This window comes from Solanum lycopersicum, chromosome 9, assembly GCF_036512215.1.
Source record: "Solanum lycopersicum chromosome 9, SLM_r2.1".
In the NCBI taxonomy this organism is placed as follows: Eukaryota; Viridiplantae; Streptophyta; class Magnoliopsida; order Solanales; family Solanaceae; genus Solanum; species Solanum lycopersicum.
Genome location: NC_090808.1, coordinates 41,552,225 through 41,559,458, shown reverse-complemented (window position 1 = coordinate 41,559,458; position 7,234 = coordinate 41,552,225). Strand labels below are relative to the sequence as shown.

The 7,234-nt window shown below is 34.8% G+C and overlaps 1 long non-coding RNA gene across 1 annotated transcript; it reads left to right on the top strand.

Moving 5' to 3' along the window:
• Positions 1–4,989: 4,989 nt before the first annotated feature.
• LOC109121117 (uncharacterized) lies at positions 4,990–6,990 on the top strand. Its single transcript, XR_002028503.2, has 2 exons — positions 4,990–5,135; positions 6,728–6,990. It is a non-coding gene; the product is annotated as an uncharacterized lncRNA (long non-coding RNA).
• Positions 6,991–7,234: the final 244 nt, after the last annotated feature.

The window sequence follows — 7,234 nt, the reverse complement described above, 5'->3', positions numbered from 1 at the left end:
AAAGTCCCAACCCCCACTATCACGTTCTTGTGTGGATGAGGATATGGAGGTCATTTGGAGGAGATTGGGACGCTCATATTCTAATGCATCGACTCTAGTTCCACCATCCGCTTTATTCAAGATTGAGATGCTCCACCGCTAATTGCGACATGAGAGGAATAAGGGTCTAGAGAGTTACCATCGACTGGGCCAGATGTGGATAAACTTGAAGGTTATTTTTTCTTGCTTTTCTCCTACAGGGAGCTTCCCTGACTCCAGCCAGGAGACTTTCGGAAGTTCTCCTGGTTGAGCGACGAATGGTCAGGTGAGAAAGACCATAGTAGCTATACTCGGACTGTGACTCTTCTTGTTCCCTGTGACCTAATTTGGGTTTGACCTCTTTGACATGAATAAACAATATGTTATTTTTCCTTACGCTTTTGTAAACGCACAAATGCTTGTTTTTGCTGTTTTCACAACTACTATTTAAATGCTAGGTCGTAATACATTACTATTTTATTGCAGAATGTTGATTGAATTACATGGATTAGACTATGCACAATTCAAAGTTTAGCGAAGAAACAAGGGAAAAAACAAAGAAGATAGGGCTGTTATTCTATCTCGTTATGTCCTGCTCTGGCAATCTTGTCGTGAAGAAAATGATCTCTCCCCAGTGGCTTCAAGGGAACTAGTTTAGAGGACTAAAATTTTCTGGGGTTCTCTCAATTTTAAGAGTTTTTAATTGACTCCCAGGTCCATGACTAAGACTTTAGAATATCCTCTTATTTAGGATAGTCATGATCACCCCGAATAAACCCAACAGTACACACTTTAGAATCTATTCAAACTGATACAACACAACAAACATGAACATTTGATGAATGTTATTATCACCCATATGGTTTATAATTGATTGCAACACACTTCAAGAATTCATTTACAAATAACATTGCAATATACCTCTCGACCTTTGCACTTAACCCAGTGATGACTCTCTTTGGGACGACAAGTTTAAAAAACTCAAGCAATCATAACTCGCATAATTTTGAACATTTAGGCAAGTGCACAACATACATCAAACTCCAGAAAGGCAACACTATGAACATAATCACGTCATAGCATCAAAGTAAATTCACCTTACACATAAACAATTATTGAGACAACAATACGCAAGCATTAATAGTTTTAAGCTACATCACACAAAAAAGGTAAAATTATGAATTATTTTGCTTCATGGATGACCATTAGCTGATCATCCATGCATTTATATTACCTCAAAGGACATATACCATTTGGAAACTTCTCGATTCCAATTTACCTTGCTTGTGTCCCTTCAACTGTGACTACAGTGTCCAGTTCACTTTATTGAGATATGAATTGAAATAGAAGATACCAATTCGACTCAACTCATACCACAAGCGACAAATCTCAAGGAAAAAGAGACTAAATGGAACAACTTCCTAGAATGCTTTATAGCTTCCTGAATATTAGATGTGGACGTTTACACACCACCACATGAATCTATTTCATATTTCTCTTCTATAAGGAGACCGTAACCGGAACTTTGTTACCAAGTTTTCATGACCTAACCCACCAGGATGTTCGGGAACCTTCTCTAACACCTAAGTAGAAGAACTTTTAATTGCCAAACGTTTAAACATGCAGAAAATTAAGAAAACTGCAGATAAAAGAAAATTCATGGAACTTATATAAAGTAAAGAGTATTAAATTATTCGAGTTAACTCGTAGAGTAATTAACTCCCCAAAGTATCTAGTCTAAACAAGTACAAGAATAATTAAGATTACAAGGTATAAACATAATAACAATTATGCATCTCCCACCACATGGAAAGAAAATAGGAGTTTTTGTATTATTATTATCTTCGTCTTCACCTGTGAAGCATCACTTACCCTTCAACCAGACTATTTCAAAAAGGCTTAGCAAAAGTAGTATCAGTATAACAATACATAATGATTGGCATCGTTGGTCAACTCGGTACCCACCGCATAATATAATCAAAATCCACTAGCAGGAAACATGCAATAAGATTGTTCACTAGTCCACCTTTATCATCTTCCCTTAACCATTCCCTTATACTTTGAAATATACTAGTACACTTAACCCTAACCCCTAACTCTCTTTTTTCACGGTCATTTCTCATTATCTCTATTTCATATAAGATTCCTCGGGTATAACCACAACAATTCCTACTAACCACTCGCGACATAAACTTGCTTCTTCTTAATAAGAACGCAGCCCTAGAACACATACTATATTCTATCAAGGCTCGCTAACTGTTTCAATATGAATCCCCATTTTTAAGGTAGGACCTAGCTACCTAACAATTATGAGATAACCATCACCCCACTCCTCAATGTTTAAGAACACAGACAACCTCTCTAAAGTAACACATAGTACACCTGGACCCTTGGTTCCCACATAGTACACCTGGACCATTTACATTACATTAAGTAATGATATATATAATAAGTAAATAAGTCATATTATTCACACATATAGACAATGCATAATTCAATTATCATTCAGGAGCACCATACTAATTCCCAACATCCATCAAAGGTATATCTGAACATAGAAGTCACCAACGGTTCTCTCATGGAACCTATACCAAAACTTTTAGTGTGTTGGAACGTGATACGTGATCTAATATGTATGTTTCGAACGTGACACAAGATCCAATATATGTTTCAAAATGTGACATTCGATCAAATGTATGTATCGGAATGTAACATGCATACGATGAGGCACTTAACTGGTATATAACATATAAACAATAAATCGAACCATTACCTACCCTTAATTCTTAAGATGAGTCTTCCTTCTATGGTACCTATCTTATTTAATAAACAAGGTTTATATGTACAATTGTGTATTTTTTGGTGCACAATGGACTAAGCATAAATTCTACCATTAATAAATAATATACTATGCAATTAGAATGAATTTACGACTACTTAGAAAATACCCTACCTGGGTGCCACACAGCTGCAGAGGGATTATAGTTCCAATTTTATCTTCCAGATAATGAGACAGTGGATTTGTCCGGGAATCCACAAACTATCGACAACCTTGACCTATAAATATATTCATCTTTCCTTCTCGAGCATAGAGTATCCTTTTTAGGGTTTCTAGCATGATTCTTGCCTGGTTTTGGTATTTGGAGAAAAGGAGAAAATAAGACTTTGTGTCATTTAAGTTCTACCCCGGCCATCTAGCTCTGCATTCCTTGTTCCTCTGGAGCGTCGCCGCCCTAGCAGCATCATCTTCGCTGTGGAGAGATGATGAGTTTAGTTCTCCCAATCTTTTTCCTTTTTAAGTAGTGACGATTTGGGTTGTTAGAGTATGACTAAACCTGCTAATAACTCTTATGCTCATATATAAAAATATTGAGATAGGAGAAAGTATTGTTAATTAATTTAATATGTGTTGTAAATTTCAGACAACAAACTTTCTTTTTATCCTAAAAATTGTAGACAGTAATTGTATTATTCACATGAATAATATTTTTTGTTTGAAATATAAAGCTACAATTTCTAAATGATTCAATTCGATCAAAAGTTTTTTTCTCAATTCATTTTAGCATCAAATTTATTTCTTCCTTTAGGAAACATTGATATTATACACTTCTTGAACAGGAATAATATTGCCACATTTACGACACGCTTTCAAGAAACTTGTTTGGTACATACAAAATAAATATTTTCGAAAGGGCTCAATACAATTGAAATGACTTTGATTGTAACTTTATGAATAGTATTACACAAGTAAAATAAGTATAAAATTACAAATTCATAAATTTAGGGATAAGTCATAAAAAATATTTCTTAGGCCTTAAGGATGGTTTCAATAAAATTTCTAAGATTCTTAAACAAATTTATTTTAGTAGATATGATCTTTTACCTATATATATTTGGAATGTATATAAAAGTTAATGTATCATGACCGTCGTTGCAATTTTCGATGATCACAAATCCATCAATTTAAATCTTATTAGCTAATGGAAACTCTCCACAATCACACAAAAAAAGTCTCACATTTTCCCTTTCTCCGCCAGCAAACTCATGAAAATCTAAAAATAACCAACTTATATCTTGTTTTTTGCAATGCAATTGAAAGAGGATTGGATGCAAAGGTACAGTGAACAAATTTGTATATATAGAAAATTTCTCAAGATTGTGGCAATAGAATATGTCATGATGAGTAGGTTATGAGTTCGAGATTTCAACTCATTTAGTTCTTTGTTTTCATAGTTCATGTGTCCTCAAATGCCTAATTTGTGCTCTAAATTGTAACAATCCAGAAAATAGTAGATGAAACCAGAGCCTTAACGTGAGGGTTAATGTCATGAGATAAGGGAAAGGACCAAGGAGGAGGAAAAAAACAGTCCACTCTCCCCTAGACAATGCCTAGTGACCACGACAACCCACAGGGAGTATGCTCCCTAAAATTTTCCAAAAAGAGGATCTTATTCATGAGAGACATCACGGCTCATGGTCAAGACTACGGCTCATGGGAAGGCTTGTGAAGAAAAATTGAGCGAAAAGGAGAAAGCTACCAAGAGTCCTAGACACTACCTCAACTTCACGAGAGGGACCATGACTCGTGGTCTTTATTAATGCTCGTTGTCTTGAGCACAGCTCGTGGAGCCCTTCGTGAAGATGACTTGGGCAAGGTAGCTCATGGCACAAATTAGCCTAGCACCTGCCTCAAGGACCACAACGCGTGGAGCCCCTTGTAGGATTGGCTTGGGCTAGTGAATTTCATAATCCAATTTCCTTACCACTGCCCACCTTCACAAGGGGAACCATGAATCATGTTCCTTGCCACGACTCATGAAGGTGACTCCCAACACCTGGGTGTGGTAAATTAATGAAGGGTAGTTAATTCATTTCTTTTTTTAATTCCAATAAAGTGAGGTTGTTTTGGGTATTCTTAAGGGTACTATGTAAAATGTTATAAGTCCAAATGAACTAAAAACAAGTCATTATATTCAAATACCCAAATCAAACAAAAATTTCTCTTCTTCTTAATATTTTTCTCTCTAAAAATCAAAGAAGAAGAAAGGTAGAATTAGAGCTAGGATTTGGAGAACTCAAGGGTTCATCCTCAATTTTATTTTAGATTCTTAATCAAGGTATGATGACTTTTCATCTATGGGTATCCGTCACCTATTAAATTCCTTCAAACTTGATTTCAAGCTTTCAATTTCCCTAAAACCTAGAGTTTCAATCTAGGTCATGGGTTCTCTTTCAAAATGTTTTCAATTATTATTTTATGGTTGATTATTTTAGATTATGATTGAATTGGTGATTAATTATTGATTTATGATCAAATCCTTCAAGAACCCATGAATCCCCCATATATCTAATTTATGAATTCATGATGTGGGTTAAGGATTATAGAAATATGTCAATTAATTGTGTTTATATTAATTGAGTTATTGAATCAGTCTATTCCCCTATCTAATATAGTAATTCTATATGTTTAGGCTGACTTTGTTTTATACCCTTGAAGGGAAAATTATGAAGGACTGGACATGTTGATGATAAATTAGTATGAGCTTATGATTCACATAGAATGTGAAAATCCTATGTTTATTTTATAATTGTGGTAATTTTGTAAGACCATTTTCCCGGTACCCTTACACATGATTATGTATGAAATATCCGACCATGATAGTATTGTTGCATTTAATGACACGATATTATCATGAATACACTATGAATATGATGTGAAAGGTTTACTGACATATTGACAATTTTGAATGTCGAAAGGACATTCTCACCTAATGATTCTGTGAGCCATTATGACACCATGTTCATGGAGTGCCTAGTACATTCTTTCATGATTATGAACATAACTAAAAAGTTAACATGAATTTTAAAGGGAATAAATCTTAGTACTGAGTGGATATGAATATAAAATGGAAGCTTTTATGTTAATTAGTCCGGCTTCCCCACAAAGTTTTCTCATCAAATGGAAACCTTTTCTGTTAGAAACTACGGATTTCTAGTAGAAATCTCCTTATCCCATAACTACGTTCCCATATAGATCTTTCTCTAGTGGATCCATCTAAAATCTTATTCATGAGTTCTACCTTAGGCAAGTAGGAAACCTCTCTTCAGTGTTGGGATAAGCCACCAAATTTCATGTACCTCACGTGGTCTATGTTGGTTAAGGCTACATTTCCCTATATGACAAGAATATGAACTATGCCTATGACTTCTTAATAAGTCTTCTTAGTTTGAGTAGGTTTGTGGGACTTCACTTATGCATTGCACAAGTACGCTTTGGAAAGGGGTGATAGGATGGTTTCCTTATGGTATTAAGATATGTGAAATATGCATGTATGATAGGAATTGGTGCTAACAGTGACTACATTCATTATAATTTATGAATATAAATGTTACCTTGTCAACGAATATTGTCTAATGATGAGTTCAAAGTAAGATATGCATGATTTTTGTGACCTAAAAGTGGTACTTAGCATTTGGTAGGGTTATGGGATCTTGCATTTTCATTGCATTAGTATAGCTTTGGGGTTTCTTATTATATGGTTTGATTTATGTTTCTTCATGAACATGAACGATGGACTTTAAAATTGTTAAGTCCGTGATTTCAAGTAAATGTCTTGTTTGAGCATGTTTAAGGATTTTTATGCATGGTTCTATACTTTAATACAATATTTGTGATAACCCTTATTTTCTATCTTTTCTACATGTGTAGTTTCCACTCGCTGAGGTATACTTTTACTTTCGATTAAAGCTTGGTTGGAGTATTCTTCACACTCGATGAGTCCTTATGGTTCGAGGACAAGAATTATTCGTGCTTAGTTTCTATCATACATTTATTTTAAAGACTATTGTAAAGGGTTGTAACCCTTATTGCCATTCTATTGTAGTAGATGGTTCATTGAGATAATGTCTAGACTCCAACTTCTGATATTAGTGAAAAGGCTTTGATTGTAATAAACTTTTAATTCCACATCATTTCTATTACTTATGTTTATGATTATGCTATGGGTTTGTATGAGACCTTCTGGGGTTGAGTACGCGGTGCTACATCAGGGGGTATGCTGGGTCGTGACATAAACTGATGTTAAAGTATTAATATGAATCAATGAAGGCTAATGAGAACGGCAAGGACATTATCGGGCAAAAAGAAAAAAATAAGGTGAAAAGGTTCAAGGAAGGAAATCCTAGGTATTGACAATACTACTCGGCAAACCGTCAG